Below are 26,041 nucleotides of genomic sequence, written 5' to 3' on the forward strand. Positions count from 1 at the left end.
GAGGGTTTTGCCGTGGGCATGGAGGACATTAAGGATCGCAGCCTGACCAACCTGCAGTTGCCGCTGGATGTCCACAGACTCTGCATTGGCGGCAGCAGTGGAGACAGGGGCAGGGGGTGCGGTGCCTGGCAGGAAGGAGACATGCTGTGACCGGGCACGCTGGGAAGGGACACGAGCAAGTGGGAGGCGGCTGGTGGGAACTGAGGGGGCGGTGCGAGGTGTTGTTCCGCTGTCAGCTGCTGGTGCAGCCACCGCCCACTCGGAGACATCCTCCTCGGACCTGTCAGCTTCGTATTCTGACGTGCCAGTCGACAGGTCCTCGGCCGCACTATCCTCCACCTCTGTCCCACTCGATGTGCCAGCCCCGATGTCACGGCTGGCACTGGTGCTCGGTCCCTCCGCCTTGCCTGTGTCCATGTCTCCCTCTGTGTCCCCCGACGATGCTGTGGGCAGGGTGGAGAGACAGAAATTAATCAGACAGCTGTACACATCAGTCACATGAGTACAATCGACATAGGTAACACTGCATAGCCTGAAAAGGAAGATCCCTAACATCTACTAAACAAGGTACCGATGTAGGGCATGAAACACACAGTTGGTTGAGCCACCATGCCACTGAAATACCATGGAGAGCATGAGACAATAGCTAAACACAGGAAACGGAGTCTGACATAGCACCCAGGCCCTGGGGACAATCCAGCACTGCATCTGCACCACACAGCGTTGGCGAAAATACCGATGACCAGGGACCATTTCCATGAACTTGAGACACATGCTGCATAGGTAATGCTGAAAACATGCCCAACATGACTCGGTCACTGCACATTGCGTGTGTGTCCAGACACATCACACACTGCCCAGACCCAGCAAGTAGAAATCAGGATTTGACACATAGGCATTGCCCGCACCAACAAGACCCTACACGAGGCAAATTGTTGAGACACAGGTGGCACCAACATCTCATAGTCTGGCTGATACACACAGGGGCAGGCAAAAAGCAAGAGTGTACGCCAAACAGCCAAGGTGCGCCTGTACAAATAATGAGGTACCAGTGCCCATCCTCAGATGAGTATAACAAGACACACAGGCACTGGCAACTGTGAGTATGTAGAAGGACAATCAGGTCAGGCTGCACAGTGGACACCTGTACAAAATAGGACGTCTATATACATGGTGACAGGGGACAATGGCACAGAGCACAACCTACGCTGTAGACACTGAGATTATCCACGTTTATGATGACACATACACCACTGAGGAAAAGGTGCCCCAGGGGACAGTAGTGGGCACGCAAATACATGCTACTGAATGGTAATGACTGCAACACACGTCACCATCCCTGCACTATGTGTATCGCACACTCATGCACATCATGTCACAGGCCACTACATAGGACATGCGCGCTGTAAGGCATGACACATGAGAGACCAACTCCCATGTCTGGAGTCAGCATCAGTGCCAACTGACATGGAACCCACATGCAGTGAACTTGACAGTGCACAGGCAAGGTCCCACAACCTGTTACACACCACCCCCACACATGATGCTACAGTCATTGTTCTCGTGGACAAAGCGCCAGCCTACATCACCTTGTGAAGGAGTGACTACACACAGACCAGGGAACACATTGCAAGGAGGGGAAGGGTGGCAGGGGCACAGCGCTATACTGGGGCAAACAGGATCTGCACAGCACCTTTAAACCCTGCCAGTTAATTCATGCTACTGTGCCCTTACAAATGCCGGTGACACACAACAAACACACATGTACCTACCCCCTTCCGGCTGCTGCATCGCCTGTAAGCGCCTCCCCAGGTCTGGAAAGACCACCGGCAGCACACGCCTGTGGAGGTGGCTCAGACGGCGGCGGCCGCAGTTCTTGTGGCTCTCAGGTGAGTCCCCCAGCAGGAGCCGTGCAATCCTCCGTGTCCAGCACCGGATATCCTGCCAGCGTTTTCTCACCTGGGGCAGGCTCCGCCTCCGACCATCCACACCCCTCACGGCACTGACGGCGGTCAGCCAGATCTGCTCCTTGGCAGTGGCGCCTACCTGTGAGGAGGAACAAGTGACACCACATCAATACACCAGCCACATGTCACAGAGAGACATATGGGTACAAATTAGCTGGTTACAACAAGGCATGTCATGCAGCCAACGCATTGCACCTTTGTCATAGGGACATCATCCCCTGGTGAGGGAAAAAGCAGTACGTGCCACAGTGGGTACACAGGTGGAATGATGGCAATGTCACAATCAATGATCAAGGCTCACACTATGCATCACACCCACCCCTCCTGTCTCAGGGCACTGCTGTGAGTGATAGGCCCCCACCCCTCCTGTCTCAGGGCACTGGTGGGAGGACTCTGCACACACCCCTCCTGTCTCAGGGCACTGCTGGGAGTGATAGGCACCCACCCCTCCTGTCTCAGGGCACTGCTGTGAGTGATAGGCCCCCACCCCTCCTGTCTCAGGGCACTGCTGTGAGTGATAGGCCCCCACCCCTCCTGTCTCAGGGCACTGGTGGGAGGACTCTGCACACACCCCTCCTGTCTCAGGGCACTGCTGGGAGTGATAGGCACCCACCACTCCTGTCTCAGGGCACTGCTGTGAGTGATAGGCCCCCACCCCTCCTGTCTCATGGCACTGCTGTGAGTGATAGGCCCCCACCCCTCCTGTCTCAGGGCACTGCTGGGAGACATCAGGCACCCCCCCCCTGGGACCCCCCCGACAGTACATGGCATGTGTGTTACACCTGGACGCAATGGCAGAAGTCACAGTCACAACATAGGGACAGTCTGTGGCAGTGGCCTATGCACTCACCTGATACCCTGGTCGCCCATACAGCATGGAGTACTGTGGGAGGATCACATCCAGCAGAGCCATGTTCTCCTCCAGGGTGAATGGCTGTGTCCTCTCCACAGCCCTTGACATGTTTCCAGGGAATCAGTAGCAGCAGCTGGGTCGACGAATGCAAAGATGTGCAGGCAAGTGCTCCCTCATGGGACCTGGCTGCCTTATATGTGCCCTTCTGCCCAGTCTCATGCACAGGAGTACAGAGTGATTGGTCACTCACATTTGCATCCTATGTTTCCACCAATCCCTTCAAACCTAGCAGTCTGTGGGTTCTCTATCGGTTTCATTCTCCTGCATGATGTCAGCCCCACAAACACATTGCAACAAAGTAGAAGAATTCCAACTGACTTCTGCTGTGCACCTTTCAGAACAATTTCGAATTTTGAACTTGGTCTCCATGACAACCAGCATGCATGTAGGCCTTAATACTTGTCCCCTATGTAATTTGGAGCATCACACACAGGTACGGTGCGTTTCGGGGCTCTAGGGCACCCCAAATGCATGGCAACGGCCCGTACATGCATGCCTACGCTCTCCATCACTATGGGTCTGCACGCGTATGCGTACCCGTAGTGTTACGGACCGTACACACGCATGTACGCTCTATATCACTATGGGTCTGCACGCGTATGCGTACCCGTAGTGTTACGGACCGTACACACGCATGTACGCTCTCTATCACTATGGGTCTGCACGCGTATGCGTACCCGTAGTGTTACGGACCGTACACACGCATGTACGCTCTATATCACTATGGGTCTGCACGCGTATGCGTACCCGTAGTGCTACGGACCGTACAAATGCCTGTACGCTCGCCATCACGATGGGTACACATACGGCAGCACTCCCACAGTGATTTGGGAACATGCACAGGCCCTCTCAGCAGCAGTACGTCGGTTTTTACACATCACTGTGGTGATAGGCGACACACATGTAGGAATAGGGCGGACATACTTGTCCATGGATGGACATACTTGTCCAGGAATGGACATCAAGGCATCGTCTGTGCATTACTACATGTGTGGGGCACAGGTGTCACAGGCTGTGATATGGAACATGCCTCCTGAGTGGAGAAGGCACCAGATGTATGATGAGATGTGTACATGTGTACTGTGTGAGGGTGCAATGTGTGCCAGGCATGCCCTTGACTCCTTTGACATGTGTGCATGTGGGACTGCGCACTTGGGGTGAGCGTCACTGGCATGGCACGGACACCAACACACGGAAGTGTCCCATGATGCCCGGTACAGGGGTCATGACACATGACTTGTCACTACCCACAGTGCACAATGTGACTATGTCATATATGTGTCCGGGATTTACATCAGGTTGATGTTGTAGCACCCTCAAAAGCTGCAGCCGTTGCAGCAACCAACATGTGGCTGTGTGTAGATTGTCATTGCACACTGTTCCCAACACCATGCCACATGTGTTATCGGATGTGAGGTGCACATGTATGCATGGGACACGGAGTAGCGTGACAAGGCCATGTCAGCAAACTCACAAGGAATGTGTGGTGAGTCATGACATGTGCACCTTCATGGCAAGGTGTGTGGGCTGGACTAGTGTAATGTCATGTGACCTGTGGCTCCAGTGTTCCGCTACCAGTCTCTGCAATCGGCATCCCACTTCTGCTGATGTGTGGGTGTATGTCACTCCTGTCTTGCGTCGGGCAGTGCACTTGCACTGAGACACAGCTATTTCCATGGCGTGGCATGGGGAGGTTCTCAATCACCGTGTGTAGCTGGGTCTTGGAAGGAGTGTCACCTTGCATCCATACGTGTCCTGGGCATGTAGCACATGCCTGACTCCCTATGTGGCATGTGTGTATTGCCAGATTTACATGTGCTCAGTAGACATGAGTTGTTCTCGTAGTGCACTCACTCTTCCTTGTCACTTCCAAATTACTGCAGAGCGCCTCCTGTTGCCCGAAGAATTCCAGACTTGGCTACCATGCAGGAGAATGACAGGATCCGGCTCTACCGCTTCACCCAACCGTTGATTCTGGAGCTGACGGCGAGACTGGCACCACACCTGCAACCGCAGCACAGGTATCCTACGGCACTGACACCCCAGCTGAAGGTAATGGCTGCCCTACATTTTCTTGCCACGGGTACCTTCCAAAATACCATAGCTCATGTTGGTGGCATGTCCCAGAGCATGTTCAGCGGTGTGCTGCATGATTTCTTGGAGGCCATGTTGATTCACCTGGATGACTTCATCAAGTTCCCAACCCCTGAACAGATGACTGAGGTCAAGCGTGGATTCTATGCCCTGGGAGGGATGCCCCATGTCATTGGGTCCATAGATGGGACACATGTAGGTTTGGTACCACCACACGCACGGGAGGTGGCGTACCGCAATCGGAAGCACTACCACTCCATCAATGCCCTTGTGGTGTGTCTGTCCAATATGGTGATTTCACATGTCTGTGCTCGTTTCCCAGGATCAGCACACGATGCCTACATCATGAGGCGTAGCGGGATGCCTGATATGATGATGCAGCTCCGCAACGAACGGGCATGTGTTGTTGGTGGGTACAGTCTGTCTGTCCTGTATTCTGTATAGCCGACCAGCACGACCGCTTCACCAGTTCTAACGATGTCCATGTGCTTCCCATGTAGGGGACGCTGGCTATCCCAACATGCCTTGGCTGCTGACACCTCTCCGCAACCCCATCACGCCGGCCCAGCTCCGCTATAACACCACCCATGGCCGGACAAGGCGAGTGATAGAGAGGACGTTTGGCATGCTGAAGAGCCGATTCCGGTGCCTCCACAAGACCGGCGGTGCACTCCCTTATGCCCCGGCGAAGGTCTGCAAGATCTTCATGGTCTGCTGCATGCTGCACAACATGGCAGTTGAAAGAGCTGTGCCACTCATCCTGAATCAACATGACGAGGACCATCCACCCGTGGAGGACGAAGGGCTTGGCAATGGGACTAGTGATGTGGAGGATGTGGAGCCGCAAGAGGACATCCGGACTCGGCTCATACGCGACTTCTTTGCTTAGTGGTGAGTACCAGGGTCTGAGTGTGCACGCATTGGTCCCCGTGTGGCATGCGTTGTGATGTGTGTCTCCACCTGCATGTATGGCACGTGGGTCAGAGGTGTGTGTGGGTGTGTCACTGGAGTGATGGTGGCAGTGATGGTAGTATTTCCCCAGTCATAATTGTGACCGAGCATGTTGTCATCCATACATGTGTCGAGTAACTGCACATGCAAGTGGCTGTGCTTTTTGTGGCTGACTTCTTGTGTGTCTCTCTTCCCCAGGTACCTGCGCATGCCGTTTGCTGGTTGCATTGTTGTGGCACTGCTATTCCTCATGGACATGACATCGTGGGCTGACTCAGCGTTACAGGCACGGACACGTTTGGAAGTCTCCATGGGGTAAGGGATGCATCTGGGGTGTATTGGGTGTGGCAGTTGTTCACGATGTGTGCACACTGCCCCGGTCGGGGTTTGGTTCCTCTGCAGACATGTGGCATCCCCATGGGACACGACATGCAGCTGGGTACACCTGAATAGATGGGCTGCCTGGTTGTCAGTCATCAGTGATGGGATAGTGGATTGTGATGATGGCATCAATGTGTGTGACACTGTCCTCGGACACATACGGTTAACATTGTCTTGACATGGCGTGGGACTTCCACATCAGCGGATCTATGGTGTATGGCAGGCTCTCCGTGAGCAGCTGTGGGTGTTTAGCTGTTAGCCGACGCTTGTGTGCCAGTTCCATGGCTATCACGCATTTGTGCTGCAGAAGGGGGGTGCCAGTGTTGGAGCCACATGTTACTCCACATGATGTGTTCATGTGTACTTCAAGTTGCCTCTGCAATCCCAAACACATGACTAATAAAGGTGTCCCTATGCCTCCAAGGTGCCTCTTCTCAGTCAATGCTGGTGTGTTGGCACGGTGCATCCTGCATGTCTGGCATGGTATTCCCTGATTGTGGCTATGTGTCAATGTGTCGAGTGGCAAGATGCAAGCTGTGTGTGTGTGCTGAGACTGTGTATTGGGCATGATGTCCATGACTGTGTGGGTATTGTGACATGTGCCATCCCCATGCATCCAACGTTGTCCATGAGCCCATTCTCTGCATCCACCGGACTCAAGCTTGCAGGACATGGTTCTGCCACCTGTCTACACATACCAGGGTGCCCCCCAGGACACGGGCCAGGATCCCTGACCTCTGCGCATGACTGTTGCTGTACTCAATGTGTCTGTCAGCACGGTTGTTCGGCCACCCCCTCAGCTGGTTCTGACCATCACGGGTGTGTATGGTGCTCCATGTCTGTCTTGCCTAATCAACTGTGACCCATGTGTCCTGTGCCAGACTCAGGCCCCAGGGTGTGGATGGTTGAAGTGAACAGATGACTCAGGCATGTTTAGACTGTACAAGACACATGTTAGGTAATAATGCTACCAGCAGGCATCTACTCTTAATAGTGTGATTTATTATTGGGGGGGGGGGGACAAAGTGAGGGGCTTTCCGGGATTAGGGAATCCAAAGTTCAGTAGGGGAGTTGGTGTCCTTGCCATTGGAAATCCTCAGAGTCCATGCCACAGTCTTTGTCAACATTGGTCAGCCAGTGACCAGCAGGGCCATGTGGTAGAGAATGTCTCTTGATGCTGTGATGCTGTTGCTCCAGTGGGCCAGGTGCCAGGCCAGGTGTCCTGGGAGATGGTGATGTAGCAGCCACCCTCACGGTCCTTTCCGTGGACGACCCGGCTTCCTGCGGGGAACCTCAGCAGCAGGCCGTGACGACGTCTGGGATGCTCCGTCGGATGTTTCCTCCTCCTCCTCATGATCCCTCCCTGTGGGTGGTGATGTTCTCCGCCTTCTGGCACAGGGAGGGTCGGCCATGGTGTCGGCCATCCGACGGAGTGCAGCGTGAATCCCCTGGGACGCCGTCACTTGCTCAGCCTGTCTGTCCTCCATCCTCCGTTGGTGTACCTGTAGACAGGCTATTAGCTCCGCATGTTGCTGGGCCTGCTGGACCTTGATTCCCTCGAGGACGGACACAACCTGGGCCATGCCCGTGGTGTCCTGCCGGTATGAGTCCAGGATGTTACGGACATGGGAAAATACCGGATCCCCAGCCAACTGGTCAGGCTCGCGCCTCCGCCGTCCTCCACTCCCACCACCCCTGCCCACTTGCGTCTGGCCTGCACTTGTGGGAACATCGGGTCTCCGGGACCCCTGAGGGGTGGCATTGGCGTTGTCGCCTGCCTCCTCCTGGGTGCCCGGGACACCGTGTCCCTCCTGGCGAGCCTGGCTGCATTGTGGTGTTGGGGCAGGGATCCTGGGTGTCTCCTGGGATGTGGCAGGAGTGGGGGTGGTGGTTGGCACGGTTGTACCTGACGCAGGTGCTGCAGGTGGTTGGACACCAGAGGGGCCAGGTCGGTCGGGGTCGTCCGCAGAGTGGTGAGAGTGGTCGCTGCCGGTGGGATCGGTCTCCTGCAGATCCGGGTCCTGTGAGTGTTCCCCCCCAGTGTTGGGGGGTGCAGCACGACGTTGACCTGTGTGTGAGAGAGAAAATGTTAATTTTGATCCATGCAACATCCATGTTTCATCCGTTACAAAGTTGGCACATTTCCTCTTGGAATTAGGATCTGTCTTGCATTCCACTCACAGTGCACTTGTGCATGGGTGTGTCCCTTGGGCACCAATTTGGCCCCTTTAACTATGTGTGGCACAGTCTTACTTGCTGCGTCAAGTGTGACTGCAGTCAGCAGTGGAGTGTGCATGTGTGGCGAGCCATGCATTTGCGCCTTCCTTGTAGCACTGTACATGTGCACATGGAGTGGATCCACACACTTATATGATGCAGGTGGCTGTCCTTGTGCTCGTGTACAGGTTGTGACATGGCCCTGCGTTTTGCCATGATGAAGAGGGGGGGTTCTGGCACTGGCCACCCTTGTCTACATGCACGCAGTCCACCTGCTGACGAGCAGACATTCCCACACACCAAAGGACTGATTCGCTCTCCCTGTGTCTCCCTCCTTCTCTGTCCCCCTCTCCCTCCCTCTCTGTCCCCCTCTCCCTCCCTCTCTGTCCCCCTCTCCCTCCCTCTCTGTCCCCCTCTCCCTCCCTCTGTGTGTCAGCCTCCTCCCTCTGTCCATCTTCCTGTGTCTCCCTCCATCTCTGTCCCCCTCTCCCTCCCTCTCTGTCCCCCTCTCCCTCCCTCTGTGTGTCAGCCTCCTCCCTCTGTCCATCTTCCTGTGTCTCCCTCCCTCTCTGTCCCCCTCTCCCTCCCTCTCTGTCCCCCTCTCCCTCCCTCTGTGTGTCAGCCTCCTCCCTCTGTCCATCTTCCTGTGTCTCCCTCCCTCTCTGTCCCCCTCTCCCTCCCTCTCTGTCCCCCTCTCCCTCCCTCTGTGTGTCAGCCTCCTCCCTCTGTCCGTCTCCCTCCCTCTCAGTCCCCCTCTCCCTCCCTCTGTGTCCCCCTCTCCCTCCCTCCGTGTGTCACCCTCTGTCACCTTGGCCCAGCTTCCTGGGCACACACTGTTAGCAGATCTTTGAGTGGCCCTTGGCCTGTTGATGTGAGTTTGTTTCTGATCTCCAGGCACCCATTTTGTCTGCTGTGTGTCTGTGCGCTGCTGCTGTGGTGGTGTGTGCTGCCACTCTTTCACAATGTTGGCTGTTCATTAGCTGCTGTCATGTGCAAAACAGTGCCTTCACCCCCATGTGTTGATGCAAGGCGTCCGCCATTTGCTGGCAAGTCATTCCTGTGTTGGGACACAGTGTTTGTCTGGCTGTGACCTAGGCCATATGGGCAGAGGGCATTGTTGTCTGCTTTGGAGTCGCACTATGTGATTTTTGGTGCCCAGCCTCCCGCCATCCGGGTTACCGTGTCATGTGTTGTTGTCTTCTGTGGCCTGTGACTTGACATTGTCCAGCTGGGTGCATGGGGCATGGTGGCAGCAGTGGCATGTGCCTGCTCATGGAGTGTGGTTGAGTCATGCGATGGCTTGTGGTGGTTGCGTGCCTGTTATTAATTTTGGTTGTGGTTGCAGTTCCCCCCATGTGAGGTGCGTTGTTTGTGTACTCACCCGGGTCTCGGAGTCCTTCTACTCCTTCAACTGCCTCCACCGGCAGTATGGCCATCACCCTCTCCTCCCAGGGATGGCTCTGCGGGAGGGCCCTCCTCCGGTGGCGTTGGCCTGGTCGTGTTCCTCCTGCCTCTTGGCTCTGACCCTCCTCCGCAGATCGTACCACCTGTTCTGGCAATCCTGCTTGGTCCTCCTGGTGTCCGCAACGGCATTCACAGCATCGACGATGGTCTGCCACATGGCTGTTTTGGCTGCCTGGCTGGTGCTTCTGACCAATGTTCCAAAGATCTGTGGCTCGACTCTGAGGATTTGATCAACAAGGACCTCCAACTCTCGGTGACTGAACTTTGGATTCTTGGTAGTGGGCATGGTGAGGGGTGTGGGTGGGGATGGTGTGGGTGTGGGGGGTGTGTGGATGTTGGGGGGGTGTGTGGATGGTTGTGTGTGTGTGTGAATGTGATGAGAGGGTGTTTGTGAGGGTGGTCGTGTGAAGGTGTGCAAGTGTAAGGTGTGGTGTAGCTTGTAGTCTGGTTCTGTGGTGTCTGGCAGCAGTGAGTCTGTTGCAAAGGCTCATGGTTTGTGTGTGTGGGCCCTTTTTATTGGTCCATGGGTGGGTGTGGCAGTGTTTGAATTTTGGGTGGGTGTGTTATAAGGAGTGGTGGTGTATTGGGCCTCTGTTTGTTTTTGACAGTTGCAGGTCAGTGATTGTGTTATTTTAGTGGTTGTTGGCCATGTTTAGTGGCTGTGTGCCTTTTGAATGGTGTATTCTTGTGTTGTTTTGTTTTGTCCTTGTTGTGTACGTGCGTTTTGAGCGTGTGTACGGTGTGTACATGGGCCATTTGGTTGTACGATTATGTCCTTGTGTGTGGCTTTGTACGACTCGTACATGCGGTTGTGATGTTGGGGCATGGGGTGCGCTCCGTACTTAGGAGGTTGTGTTGGGGGTGCGCCAGGAACTACTGGGGTGTACATGGACGGTGGTACGACACGTACAGGGGTGGGGGGGTGTACATTGACGTTGGTACGACACGTACAGGGGTGGGGGGGTGTACATTGACGGTGGTACGACACGTACTGGGGTGGGGGTGGGGCTCGAACGTACTGGGGTATAGGTTCACGGTGGTACGACACGTACTGGGGTGGGGGTACGACTGGAACGTACTGGGGTGTACATGGACGGTGGTACGACACGTACTGGGGTGGGGGTGGGGCTCGAACGTACTGGGGTGTAGGTTCACGGTGGTACGACACGTACTGGGGTGGGGGTACGACTGGAACGTACTGGGGTGTACATGGACGGTGGTACGACACGTACTGGGGTGGGGGTGGGGCTCGAACGTACTGGGGTGTAGGTTCACGGTGGTACGACACGTACTGGGGTGGGGGTACGACTGGAACGTACTGGGGTGTACATGGACGGTGGTACGACACGTACAGGGGTGGGGGGGTGTACATTGACGGTGGTACGACACGTACAGGGGTGGGGGGGTGTACATTGACGTTGGTACGACAAGTACAGGGGTGGGGGGGTGTACATTGACGGTGGTACGACACGTACTGGGGTGGGGGTACGACTGGAACGTACTGGGGTGTACATGGACGGTGGTACGACACGTACAGGGGGGGGTGTACATTGACGGTGGTACGACACGTACTGGGGTGGGGGTATGACTGGAACGTACTGGGGTGTACATGGACGGTGGTACGACATGTACAGGGGTGGGGGGGTGTACATTGACGGTGGTACGACACGTACAGGGGTGGGGGGGTGTACATTGACGTTGGTACGACAAGTACAGGGGTGGGGGGGTGTACATTGACGGTGGTACGACACGTACTGGGGTGGGGGTACGACTGGAACGTACTGGGGTGTACATGGACGGTGGTACGACACGTACAGGGGTGGGGGGGTGTACATTGACGGTGGTACGACACGTACAGGGGTGGGGGGGTGTACATTGACGTTGGTACGACAAGTACAGGGGTGGGGGGGTGTACATTGACGGTGGTACGACACGTACTGGGGTGGGGCTCGAACGTACTGGGGTGTAGGTTAACGGTGGTACGACACGTACTGGGGTGGGGGTACGACTGGAACGTACTGGGGTGTACATGGACGGTGGTACGACACGTACAGGGGTGGGGGGGTGTACATTGACGGTGGTACGACACGTACAGGGGTGGGGGGGTGTACATTGACGTTGGTACGACACGTACAGGGGTGGGGGGGTGTACATTGACGGTGGTACGACACGTACTGGGGTGGGGGTGGGGCTCGAACGTACTGGGGTGTAGGTTCACGGTGGTACGACACGTACTGGGGTGGGGGTACGACTGGAACGTACTGGGGTGTACATGGACGGTGGTACGACACGTACAGGGGTGGGGGGGTGTACATTGACGGTGGTACGACACGTACTGGGGTGGGGGTACGACTGGAACGTACTGGGGTGTGGGTAGACGGGGCTATGACACGTACTGGGGTGGGGGTGTGGCTCGAACGTACTGGGGTGTAGGTACACGGGGGGTACGACACGTACTGGGGTGGGGGTACGACTGGAACGTACTGGGGTGTGGGTAGACGGGGCTATGACACGTACTGGGGTGGGGGTGTGGCTCGAACGTACTGGGGTGTAGGTACACGGGGGTACGACACGTACTGGGGTGGGGGTAGAACTGGAACGTACTGGGGTGTAGGTAGACGGGGCTATGACACGTACTGGGGTGGGGGTTCGACTGGAACGTACTGGGGTGTACCTAGACGGGTGGGGGTATACATATACGGGGGGTACGTGTCGGACGTACGGGGGCTGGGGGGAGTGTTGGGCGCGTATGCGGGCACATGTCTCCATGGTTGCTGTAGGAGTTCGGTGCGGACGGTGTTTTTTCCATACGGTTGTATCCTCGGACGCACGGGATGGATCGTGATTCCTCGGTCGGACTTGGATTTTCACGTTTGTAAGGTAAATCGTCCGAGGACGTGTCGGACACATTTTCCGACCCGAGGACGTGTGGGGAATGATTCCCAGTGCGGTTCGTATGGACTTTTTACCATGCGAATCGTGATTGCCAGTTCGTACGGCACTTGTACGATTCGTACGGTAAAAAGACCCGATACGAGTCGCACGGGGGAATTTTTTACCGGATCGTGATCGGCACCTTAATATGTACGAATATCTCCAGCAAAAAACTAGACTGTACCCAAGTATAGAAGGTCTAGCATACTTAGACCTAATAGCTAAATCCATCCTTTAAATATAAATTTACCATGTTTAGTAATAATTTACTTTTTATTCTTAAAAAACAAATGAATATTGTAAAATATACATTAATATGTTCAATAGAATTATGTATTAATTGTTTATTGTATATTAAAAAATGTTTTTCATTGTTAAATATTTTTCTCAGATGTTAAAAAATGTAAATTTCTGTTATGTACATATCGTGATAAAATCAATGTCATAAAAAATATGTTATATATTAAATTTTTATAAAAAATATTAAAATTTAATATACTAATGTATGCATAATTGAAACTGTATTTATGTACAAAACTGCAATATAATTTGTTAACAAAAATTATGTTAAATGTTTTATAAAATGTTCAAAATCTTTGCAGTAACAAATTAAACTATGAATAAAAAAAAAGATCTAAAAATTTTTATTTCTTAATTTAGAAACTTGTCATATGTATGTAAAAATGTTATAAAAATGTTTTTAATTTATATTGTTGAAATGAATATTACAACATGACATATATTATTCTTATTAAAAATAGTAAATAGATAATGCTGGATAATAAACCATAATAATTAACTATTCTAACTCCAATCCTACGTAAATCAGGGTAAATGGTGGATAGTAAACCATTATAATTAACTATTCTAACTCCAAACAAAACATAAGTCAAGGAAAGTGCTGGATTGTAAACCATAATAATTTACTAATCTAACTCCAATCCAACATAAGTCAGGGAAAGTGCTGGATTTTAAACCATAATAAATTACTATTCTAACTCAAAACATAACATAACTCAGGGAAAGTGCTGGATAGTAAACCATAATAAATTACTATTCAAACTCCAATCCAACATAAGTCAGAGAAAGTGCTGGATAGTAAACCATAATAAATTACTATTCTAACTCCAAACATAACATAAGTCAGGGAGAGTGCTGGATAGTAAACCATAATAAATTACTATTCAAACTCCAATCCAACATAAGTCAGGGAAAGTGCTGGATAGTAAACCATAAAAAATTACTATTCTAACTCCAAACATAACATAAGTCAGGGAGAGTGCTGGATAGTAAACCATAATAAATTACTATTCTAACTCCAAACATAACATAAGTCAGGGAGAGTGCTGGATAGTAAACCATAATAAATTACTATTCTAACTCCAAACATAACATAACTCAGGGAAAGTGCTGGATAGTAAACCATAATAAATTACTATTCAAACTCCAATCCAACATAAGTCAGGGAAAATGCTGGATAGTAAACCATAATAAATTACTATTCTAACTCCAAACATAACATAACTCAGGGAAAGTGCTGGATAGTAAACCATAATAAATTACTATTCTAATTCCAATCCAACATAACTCAGGGAAAGTGCTGGATAGTAAACCATAACAAATTACTATTCTAACTCCAATCCAACATAAGTCAGGAAATGTGCAGGTTAGTAAACAATATAAATTTTTCTATCTAAATTATTTTTTATACCCTATTACCCTATAATACCAAAATAACGCTTCTTCAATATTAATTTAATATTTTTTATTAATATTAAAAAATAAATTTCATGTAAAATTTAAAATTTCGAAGTTAAATTTTGATTTCATGATAAATTTCTAATTTATTAATATTTTATACACTTTTAAAACACGACATTTTTAAATTACTACCCACCCTAATCCCCTATAATACCAAAAACCCGCTCCTAAAATTTTTTTGGGGAAGTTTAAAATTTAATTACAAATTTCTAATTAAAATTTCGATTTCTTAATTATTTTCTAATATTTTTATATTTTAGAAATTTTGTAAAAACCAATTTTTAAATTACTACCCACCCTTATCCCCTATAATACCAATAACCCGCTCCTAAAATTTTTTGGGGGAATTTTAAAATTTAATTACAAATTTAATTTCGTGAACAAATCGAAATTTCTAATTGAAATTTCGATTTCTTAATTATTTTCTAATATTTTTATATTTTAGAAATTTTGTAAAAACCAAATTTTAAATTACTACCCACCCTTATCCCCTATAATAGCAATAACCCGCTACTAAAATTGTAACAATTCTTTGGTAGAAAATATTTTTTAACACATATTATTACTAGTAGGAGTTTTGTACGTTTTTTAAAAACATAATACATATTTTTAAAAAATTTTTATAACAACTTATATTTTTCTGTCGATATTATGTAAAACGACATTTTGATCAACGATATTCTGTTCATCGATATTTTTTCTTGACGATATTTTTGTCATTCTCAAGAAACGATATTTTTTACAAAGATATTTTCTATTACGATATTTTTCACAGTCGATATTCTTACCACGATATTAATGCTAGTCGATATTTTCCCGTCGATATTCTATCTTTATACCGTATGGAAGTATTTGAACACCTTATGCAATTTGTTGCATGTAGTGAATATAAGGAGTACCCTTAAGAAATACACACTTTAACACTCAAGAAAAGGTTTTTCTACATTTGAGTACTGTATAGATCTGTCTCGTATAGGTGACATATTAGAAAGATAAATAGTTTTCTTGAAACTTCTCCACTCTCTCTCCTTAATTCCTTATTTCCTTTTCTTTTGTCTCTCTTCTGTCTCTCATTTTCTCTTTTTATCTACTGATTTATTGTCTCTTCCTTTTGCTACATTCAAAACTACTCTTCTCCTTACTCTTCTTTGGAATGTATTCTAAGTTTTGACACTATGATCTGATTTGCAAGGAAAACTTGCACTTTACAAGGAATAGGAGCAAAGTACAAACATTAAAGATATAGGGGTACTTTACCGAGATTGAGAGAAAAACATAGAAATTTGTTTTATACTAATTTGCATTTTCTGTTCCTTATCTTGACTTGCATTGAAATATCCAAATCACTAACTAGATAAACAAAAACACTCCTAGTGTCATGTATATATATATATATATGATCAAACAAACGCCCAAAGCGGATTTCAGAGGCCCTCACAGCTTGCCTGCCATCCGGCGTGTTATCACTCCATCTGCTCCCAATCCCAGAAACAATGCGGGCCGCCGCGTTTCAAAGCTTGACGCTTCTTCTTCGGGGCCAGAGAATCACAAACAGCACTTAACTCGTTGCGTGAGTAAAACAACATTTTATTTACTCAGTGGCCCTCTAGTGGGCGTTACCACATTGGACATAGGCATTATGGGATGCGTAGTCCTAGCAGCGAGTGTCAATCTCCCCTGAGTGGGTGTGCGGTCTGTGGACAGTAAATCTAGTATTTTCCTTGAGTAGGAGCCAGTCTTGGGGTCAAATGTTCGTTAGAGTGGCATGCTGTACTGAAAACAGGCTCGACTTAGTTCCAGCCCTCAGTCTCACATCCAAGGTAACGTGATGGTGCTCTCCATCGTGGCAGGGCAGCCACGCAGTTAATGATCAAACAAACGCCCAAAGCGGATTTCAGAGGCACTCACAGCTTGCCTGCCATCCGGCGTGTTATCACTCCATCTGCTCCCAATCCCAGAAACAGTGCGGGCCGACGCGTTTCAAAGCTTGACGCTTCTTCTTCGGGGCCAGAGAATCACAAACAGCACTTAACTCGTTGCGTGAGTAAAACAACATTTTATTTACTCAGTGGCCTTCTAGTGGGCGTTACCACATTGGACATAGGCATTATGGGATGCGTAGTCCTAGCAGCGAGTGTCAATCTCTAAAATGTTGTTTTACTCACGCAACGAGTTAAGTGCTGTTTGTGATTCTCTGGCCCCGAAGAAGAAGCGTCAAGCTTTGAAACGCGTCGGCCCGCACTGTTTCTGGGATTGGGAGCAGATGGAGTGATAACACGCCGGATGGCAGGCAAGCTGTGAGTGCCTCTGAAATCCGCTTTGGGCGTTTGTTTGATCATATATATATATATATATATATATATATTAAATTGCATTCACGCTTCTTCTGGACTTCTGCGGACCCGTGGTGGGTGGCGTGTGCTCCGGTGAAGCAAGCCGGCTGTAGCATTCTACTCGTATTTCACAATAAACACGCTCTCAGGAAACGGAGGACACTGTGCAAAAATCGATGTAGTCTCTGTTTATTCACAACGCGTTTCACTTCCGAGGAAGCTTGATCACGTGAATAATACAACCAATGTGCAAACCATAAAAAGGCAAAACGTCATGACCATAGAAATAGGACTGGCGTGTCCACAGTGGTCGGACATGTTCAAATGGTCAAGAATTCAAAATAATGACTTGACCGTCACAAATAAACAAACAAATAAATAACATCGCACATGTAGATGTGATCCCCACAATTTTTGAAAGTGCCAATTGGCTTCACTGTAGTTGCAATTGCAGACCTGATATGACCTCATAGGAACCAACAATGTCGGAGCTGAAATGTGTTATGTACATACAGCGAGCTTCTGATGCAGTCTATCTAATCTTGAACAAATGTACTGTTCTGACAAAGAAATATGTCATATGGAAGAGGGACATTGCGAGAAAATGTTCCGACATGGCGGACCAGGTGGCATGCACAGTAGAACTGCACCTGTGCGTGGGTCGCTCTTGTGAGAAGCTGTAGTTGCAATAAGGTTACAATCGTCAATGGTTGTCAAGGTGACGAGTCATGCTGCTGCAACCATGGTTGGTGTGAGGAATGTCAAAAGGGTGAAGTCTGTGTAACAGACAGCAATGTTAGTGGTGTGATCTAGATGTGTCCGCTCCGTGTGGGTGCTACAGTCTGCCTGTATTGTTGTAATGATGTCGCTCTGCTGCTGTATCCTTACTAGCGCAATTGCGGAAGCCTGGGACACTCAAGTGGTACACTGTCACAAGTGCGGGCAAATGCCTAATGTTGCTTTCAGCAAAACAATTTCTTAAATATTAAATAAATTGATGTTCTGTGCTTGATGTAATGTGCCCTGGTGGCATGTCACTGTAATCCTACTGGTGCCCTGCTAAACGATCTGATATACGTGTGGCAGCAGCACTCAAACTGGTAACAATGTCAGTAAAAAGCAACACATGGGCCAGTGCCCAAAAAGCGATTCAGAGTGCATGAACAACACCATACTCAAGTCATGACAGAGATGTCCACAAATATGTGCCACCATAGAAACAAAGTGTCAAAGTGCTCCTGTGTCCATGAAGGAAAGAAGAAAAAGAGGGGGGGAAGAGGGGAAGGTGGGAGACCCGTGCAGGTGAATACTGGTGAGTGTGTCCCTTCCTTATTCCCTGTGGAACAAGAGAAATAAACAGTGATTAAAAACAAGATTGTCTGATCCCGTAAATCATTAAATACTTCCTATGCAAATTAATAGGATCAAAAAAGAAACTATGGTGAATAATAGAATGGCAGAACGCACATACACAGAAGAAAGAGAGCGCATGAGAGCGGAAACCATGCTGCGAGCATGATCAGGAGCGATTCAAGGCGAAGACAACATGATGTAGTGAGTAGCGTAATGAGACAGCACAAGGATAAAGAAGGAAAAGAGGGGGAAAAGGAACTCATCCTGCAAGAGTTATTCTTTCAGATGTATGGACAGTTCCTCCTCCCGATTCAGTCCCCCTGGGGCCTTGGTTTGAAAGTCTATGATGTATCTTGACTCTTTTTGCCGTAGCGTGAGGGCTCTATTGCCCCCTCTAGGGTGCTTGTCAATTTGCTCCAAAATGAAGTAACTCATTTCCCTGATGTTGGAAAAGTGCCTTTCCCTAAAGTGTCTTGCTACGGGATATTTGGGGTCAAAGTTGGTAATTGCCCTGCAGTGTTCTAAAATGCGCTTTTTGGCCATGCAAGTGGTGCTGCCAATGTACCACAATTTGCATGAACATTCGATGGCATAAATGACATAGGTGGTACTGCACGTCAGAAATTGTGTCAGGTCTTTCTTTATGCCATTGTATTGGACATGCTTGCGAGAGATGCTGTTGTTGCATGCTTTGCAATGGCCGCAAGGGAAGAAGCCTATGAGCCCATAGCCCGTAGCAAGACACTTTATCATGTCCGTACTGATGGTGATAAGAAAAGGAAAGAAAAAAGACTTACAAAGTATTGGTGCCTGGCTGTGCTGCTGTTTCTCTGCCCCTTGTGAATTCAAGGATACTTGGGAACATTTGTGGATATATGAATATATATGTATATACATATGTGTGTGTATATATAAATATATATATTCACTGAAAAAACCATAGGTTTCAGGGGCGTTATAGTTAGCTGGACTTTTCACTCGTACAAAACCATTGAAATTCCCCCGTTATAGTTAGTTCAGCTAACTATAACTTGCGCGCCCGCAATGCACTGCTGATGACGTCACATATTACATCACTCATGACATGGTCAGTGACATCACTCATGACATCACTGATGAGATCTCAAATGACATCACTGATGACATCACTGATGACATCATCCAGTGAATGTGTGTTTTTCTGAAAATTACATATGTTTTATATATGTATATCTCAAGGTCGATGGAAGAATAAATGGGTATATAAGTGTCTAAATGGATGATTTGTTTTTGAAAAATTGATTGTATAACTGACTGATTAAGTGTATCTTAGGGAATACATGACTTAGTGAGTAATGTTTAAATATGTAAATATCTGTATCAGTCTCTCACTTTGTGTATAAGTGGCTTCATGGGTTGGTGAGTAGCTACATGAGTGTCTATATAGGTTATTAGTTGGTTTTTTGAGTATCAGTATGAGTGTCTGAGTGTCTGTATGGTTCGGTGGGGGGTATTACGTAGTGCATAGGTGCATGAATGAGTGACTCACTGTTTGTATGTGTTGAAGACTGTATGGGTGGATGAGTGTGTGCATGGGTGTGTTAGTGAGTGAATGACTGTCTCAATAGTGTCTTTATGAGTAACTACATATGTTTTAAACTAGTATATGTGACTATTGGTTTATATAAGTGAGTATATGTGAGAGTGAGAGATTGAAAGAGTTCCTGTATGAATAAGTATGTGTTTCTATAAGTGATTGTTTAAAAGACTAGGGTGCCGATCACGATCCGGTAAAAACCGGGTACGAACCGTCGGACGGAGCACAATCTCCGCCCGACGCGTACCCGGTCGTCAATTTTCACAAACAAGGAATTACGATTCGCACGGGTACACCATCACCGTACGAATCGTAAAAAAGCCCGACCGAACCAAAAAACACCTACCAATGCGATCCGGGAAAGCGCCGACCTGACGTCGGGACGCTCGCAGCCAGCCATTCACGACCCAGGAATCACGATTCGCACCGACGTCACCCCGCACGGTGAATATTTTGCGGCAGCCAAAAACTGCCGGGAAATCAGGACGACGCGAACAAGGACCACCAGTACGCGACGGACAGACAGGACGACGCGAACAAGGAGGACCAGTACGTGACGGACACACAGGACGACGCCACCAAGGAGGACCCGTACGCGACAGGACGACGCGATCAAGGAGGACCCGTACGCGACAGGACGACGCGAGCAAGGAGTACCAGTACGCGACGGACAGACATGGACCCGAACCTACGAGTCATCCCTGCCCTCATAGCAGTACACCTCCTCTACAGGTTACGACGCAGACGCCGCAGAAGGTCAGAATAACTAAGGGAGGGGGGAAAGTGGGGTGGGGTGGGGGTGGCACGACCAGGGCAGGCCACAAAACAACCACATAAGTCACACACCACACATGGCCTGGACATACCTGACTCCCATGGCCTGGTCACCACGAGGGGTTGGGGGCGTGTCCTGATAAGCCAGCGACCGCCACAACGGAAGTCCGTCACCATGCGAACCGGCAACACAACCAGACAGGTACGTCCCGTACCCACGCCTGAAGAGCGTGGGTACGAGTCGGACCACGCCCACACACGTCACCCCAACAATGGCGGGACGGATCGCACCCACGTGGCAAAGGCCTGGGTACGGGCCGCACAAACATCACATAGCGTGGGGACGGATATGTACGGACCCTACCCCCAACCCGTATGCAAGGAGCGTACCCCCCAGCCCAACAGTGTAAGTACGACCCGTACACCCACCCGCGTATGCATGGAGCGTACCCCCCAGCCCAACAGTGTAAGTACGACTCGAACCCTCACCCGCGTATGCAAGGAGCGTACCCCCCAGCCCAACAGTGTAAGTACGACCCGTACCCCCACCCGCGTATGCATGGAGCGTACCCCCCAGCCCAACAGTGTAAGTACGACCCGTACCCCCACCCGCGTATGCATGGAGCGTACCCCCCATGCCAACAGTGTAAGTACGACCCGTACCCCCACCCGCGTATGCAAGGAGCGTACCCCCCAGCCCAACAGTGTAAGTACGACCCGTACCCCCACCCGCGTATGCAAGGAGCGTACCCCCCATGCCAACAGTGTAAGTACGACCCGTACCCCCACCCGCGTATGCAAGGAGCGTACCCCCCAGCCCAACAGTGTAAGTACGACCCGTACCCCCACCCGCGTATGCATGGAGCGTACCCCCCAGCCCAACAGTGTAAGTACGACCCGTACCCCCACCCGCGTATGCATGGAGCGTACCCCCCATGCCAACAGTGTAAGTACGACCCGTACCCCCACCCGCGTATGCAAGGAGCGTACCCCCCAGCCCAACAGTGTAAGTACGACCCGTACCCCCACCCGCGTATGCATGGAGCGTACCCCCCAGCCCAACAGTGTAAGTACGACCCGTACCCCCACCCGCGTATGCATGGAGCGTACCCCCCATGCCAACAGTGTAAGTACGACCCGTACCCCCACCCGCGTATGCATGGAGCGTACCCCCCATGCCAACAGTGTAAGTACGACTCGAACCCTCACCCGCGTATGCAAGGAGCGTACCCCCCAGCCCAACAGTGTAAGTACGACCTGTACCCCCACCCGCGTATGCAAGGAGCGTACCCCCCAGCCCAACAGTGTAAGTACGACCCGTACCCCCACCCGCGTATGCATGGAGCGTACCCCCCATGCCAACAGTGTAAGTACGACTCGAACCCTCACCCGCGTATGCAAGGAGCGTACCACCCAGCCCAACAGTGTAAGTACGACCCGTACCCCCACCCGCGTATGCAAGGAGCGTACCCCCCAGCCCAACAGTGTAAGTACGACCCGTATCCCCACCCGCGTATGCATGGAGCGTACCCCCCATGCCAACAGTGTAAGTACGACTCGAACCCTCACCCGCGTATGCAAGGAGCGTACCCCCCAGCCCAACAGTGTAAGTACGACCCGTACCCCCACCCGCGTATGCAAGGAGCGTACCCCCCAGCCCAACAGTGTAAGTACGACCCGTACCCCCACCCGCGTATGCATGGAGCGTACCCCCCATGCCAACAGTGTAAGTACGACTCGAACCCTCACCCGCGTATGCAAGGAGCGTACCACCCAGCCCAACAGTGTAAGTACGACCCGTACCCCCACCCGCGTATGCAAGGAGCGTACCCCCCAGCCCAACAGTGTAAGTACGACCCGTACCCCCACCCGCGTATGCATGGAGCGTACCCCCCATGCCAACAGTGTAAGTACGACTCGAACCCTCGTCCGCGTATGCAAGGAGCGTACCCCCCAGCCCAACAGTGTAAGTACGACCCGTACCCCCACCCGCGTATGCATGGAGCGTACCCCCACCACACCAGTGTAAGTAGACTCGTACCCTCACCTCGAATGCATTGAGCGTACCCCCACCGTGTATGTTCCAAGCGTACATATCCTGAAATCGGAGGTGTGTGTGCAGAGTCCACCCAGCAGTGCCCTGAGACAGGAGGGGTGTGTGCAGAGTCCTCCCAGCAGTGCCCTGAGACAGGAGGGGTGGGTGCCTATCACTCCCAGCAGTGCCCTGAGACAGGAGGGGTGTGTGCAGAGTCCTCCCAGCAGTGCCCTGAGACAGGAGGGGTGTGTGCAGAGTCCTCCCAGCAGTGCCCTGAGACAGGAGGGGTGGGTGCCTATCACTCCCAGCAGTGCCCTGAGACAGGAGGGGTGGGTGCCTATCACTCCCAGCAGTGCCCTGAGACAGGAGGGGTGTGTGCAGAGTCCTCCCAGCAGTGCCCTGAGACAGGAGGGGTGTGTGCAGAGTCCTCCCAGCAGTGCCCTGAGACAGGAGGGGTGGGTGCCTATCACTCCCAGCAGTGCCCTGAGACAGGAGGGGTGTGTGCAGAGTCCTCCCAGCAGTGCCCTGAGACAGGAGGGGTGTGTGCAGAGTCCTCCCAGCAGTGCCCTGAGACAGGAGGGGTGGGTGCCTATCACTCCCAGCAGTGCCCTGAGACAGGAGGGGTGTGTGCAGAGTCCTCCCAGCAGTGCCCTGAGACAGGAGGGGTGGGTGCCTATCACTCCCAGCAGTGCCCTGAGACAGGAGGGGTGGGTGCCTATCACTCCCAGCAGTGCCCTGAGACAGGAGGGGTGTGTGCAGAGTCCTCCCAGCAGTGCCCTGAGACAGGAGGGGTGGGTGCCTATCACTCCCAGCAGTGCCCTGAGACAGGAGGGGTGTGTGCAGAGTCCTCCCAGCAGTGCCCTGAGACAGGAGGGGTGGGTGCCTATCACTCCCAGCAGTGCCCTGAGACAGGAGGTGTGGGTGTGGAGTCCTCCCAGCAGTGCCCTGAGACAGGAGGGGTGTGTGCAGAGTCCTCCCAGCAGTGCCCTGAGACAGGAGGGGTGGGTGCCTATCACTCCCAGCAGTGCCCTGAGACAGGAGGGGTGGGTGCCTATCACTCCCAGCAGTGCCCTGAGACAGGAGGGGTGTGTGCAGAGTCCTCCCAGCAGTGCCCTGAGACAGGAGGGGTGGGTGCCTATCACTCCCAGCAGTGCCCTGAGACAGGAGGGGTGGGTGTGGAGTCCTCCCAGCAGTGCCCTGAGACAGGAGGGGTGTGTGCAGAGTCCTCCCAGCAGTGCCCTGAGACAGGAGGGGTGGGTGCCTATCACTCCCAGCAGTGCCCTGAGACAGGAGGGGTGTGTGCAGAGTCCTCCCAGCAGTGCCCTGAGACAGGAGGGGTGTGTGCAGAGTCCTCCCAGCAGTGCCCTGAGACAGGAGGGGTGTGTGCAGAGTCCTCCCAGCAGTGCCCTGAGACAGGAGGGGTGGGTGCCTATCACTCCCAGCAGTGCCCTGAGACAGGAGGGGTGTAACACATGTGTGTGAGGCCAGAATTATCCACATCCATACTGGCTACAAGGGAACATGTCCCCATGAACTCATGTCAACAGACTCCACACACAAGTACAGTGATCACCAAGGATGCCACGATTGTTGCAGGTGGACACATGGCCCTGCATGCATGGCCAAAGTAGAAGGGCTCCGTCACACACACAGCTCATGTAGACACAGCTCTGCGCTAAACATTGGGAACACCCTGCAGGGAAGAAAGCTGGGTACACAGAGGAAGGAATACACCCTGGGACAAGTGCACCATGCAGTAACTGCTTACATGAACAAAGAAAGTTAGCCAACACCTTGTGATGGCACACAGATCCCAGGGTCCCACCAATGAGCAGTACACTACTACACATCCCACACACCAAAACCCTTACACACCACCCAAAACCATGTAGCAGCCCCACCAACACCAATACCAGCATAGCAGTAGTGTGATAATGAAAATAAAAGTAAGCTTTATTCAGCATGAGCACAATGTCCGTGGATCGCAGGCAGTTCAATCTTCACAAAGCCCATAGGGCAGTCAATGATTCTCAGCTGGATGGGGGACACAGTGGGATGCGTGTCCCCTACCTTGCCTGCACAGTCAAATGGCATCGTCTTCCACACTGGTGAGGGCATCAGGGGGGGGGAAGCAACAGGCACCGCAGGGACATCAGGGCAAAGGGGCGGCGTTGTGGGTGCAGGGATGGAGGACTCCACCACAGGGGGTGGGGCAGGGCCAAAGGCGGAGGCCAGGATGGCACTACACACCTTTGCAAGGTCCTCCAGGGAGTCCCCTGCACCCGAAGGGACCTCAGGCCCCAAGGAGGGGGGGGGGGGTCAGAGGGATGGGTCGCAGCGCCACTGGGGGAGGGTGGAGACAGGGGGGGAGACTCAACCACCCTGACCGGGGACCTCCTTGACCGCTTGCGTGGTGGTGTAACCGTGGGGCTCAGGGACAGAGCGGCCATGAAGGAGTCCTTGGGGGAGATGTGGCCAGGAGAGCTGAGGGGAGGGGATTTGGAGGGAGTGGACTGGGTGGAATGCGGACTCCCACTATGGCTGCGTGTCACACGTTTGCCCCCCGACCCAGTGGGTGTGCCTACCTCACCCTGTGTGTGCGTGTCAGGAGGAGTGCGGTGGACCTTCCCTGCTGGTGTGGTGCCCGTGTCCGTTGATGTGGGTGCATGCCGACGTCTGGGTGTACGTGGGACAGGCATGGGAGTGGGAAGTGTGGATGGGGCAGGGGTAGGTGGGGGGAGGTCGCGCTGCAGGAGACCCACTGCTGCAGTCAGTGTGGAGTCGATGGACCTCAGCAAGTTGCGTTGGTCAGCCTGCGATGAATGAATGCCCTCCAAGAAAGCCTCGATGTTGGTGAGGGTTTTGCCGTGGGCATGGAGGACATTAAGGATCGCAGCCTGACCAACCTGCAGTTGCCGCTGGATGTCCACAGACTCTGCATTGGCGGCAGCAGTGGAGACAGGGGCAGGGGGTGCGGTGCCTGGCAGGAAGGAGACATGCTGTGACCGGGCACGCTGGGAAGGGACACGAGCAAGTGGGAGGCGGCTGATGGAAACTGAGGGGGCGGTGCGAGGTGTTGTTCCGCTGTCAGCTGCTGGTGCAGCCTCCGCCCACTCGGAGACATCGTCCTCGGACCTGTCAGCTTCGTAGTCTGATGTGCCAGTCGACAGGTCCTCGGCCACACTCTCCTCCGCCTCTGTCCCACTCGATGTGCCAGACCCGATATCACGGCTGGCACTGGTGCTCGGTCCCTCCGCCTGGTCTGTGTCCATGTCTCCCTCTGTGTCC

The sequence above is a fragment of the Triturus cristatus genome, chromosome 12 (genome assembly GCF_964204655.1).
Source record: "Triturus cristatus chromosome 12, aTriCri1.1, whole genome shotgun sequence".
NCBI lineage: Eukaryota > Metazoa > Chordata > Amphibia > Caudata > Salamandridae > Triturus > Triturus cristatus.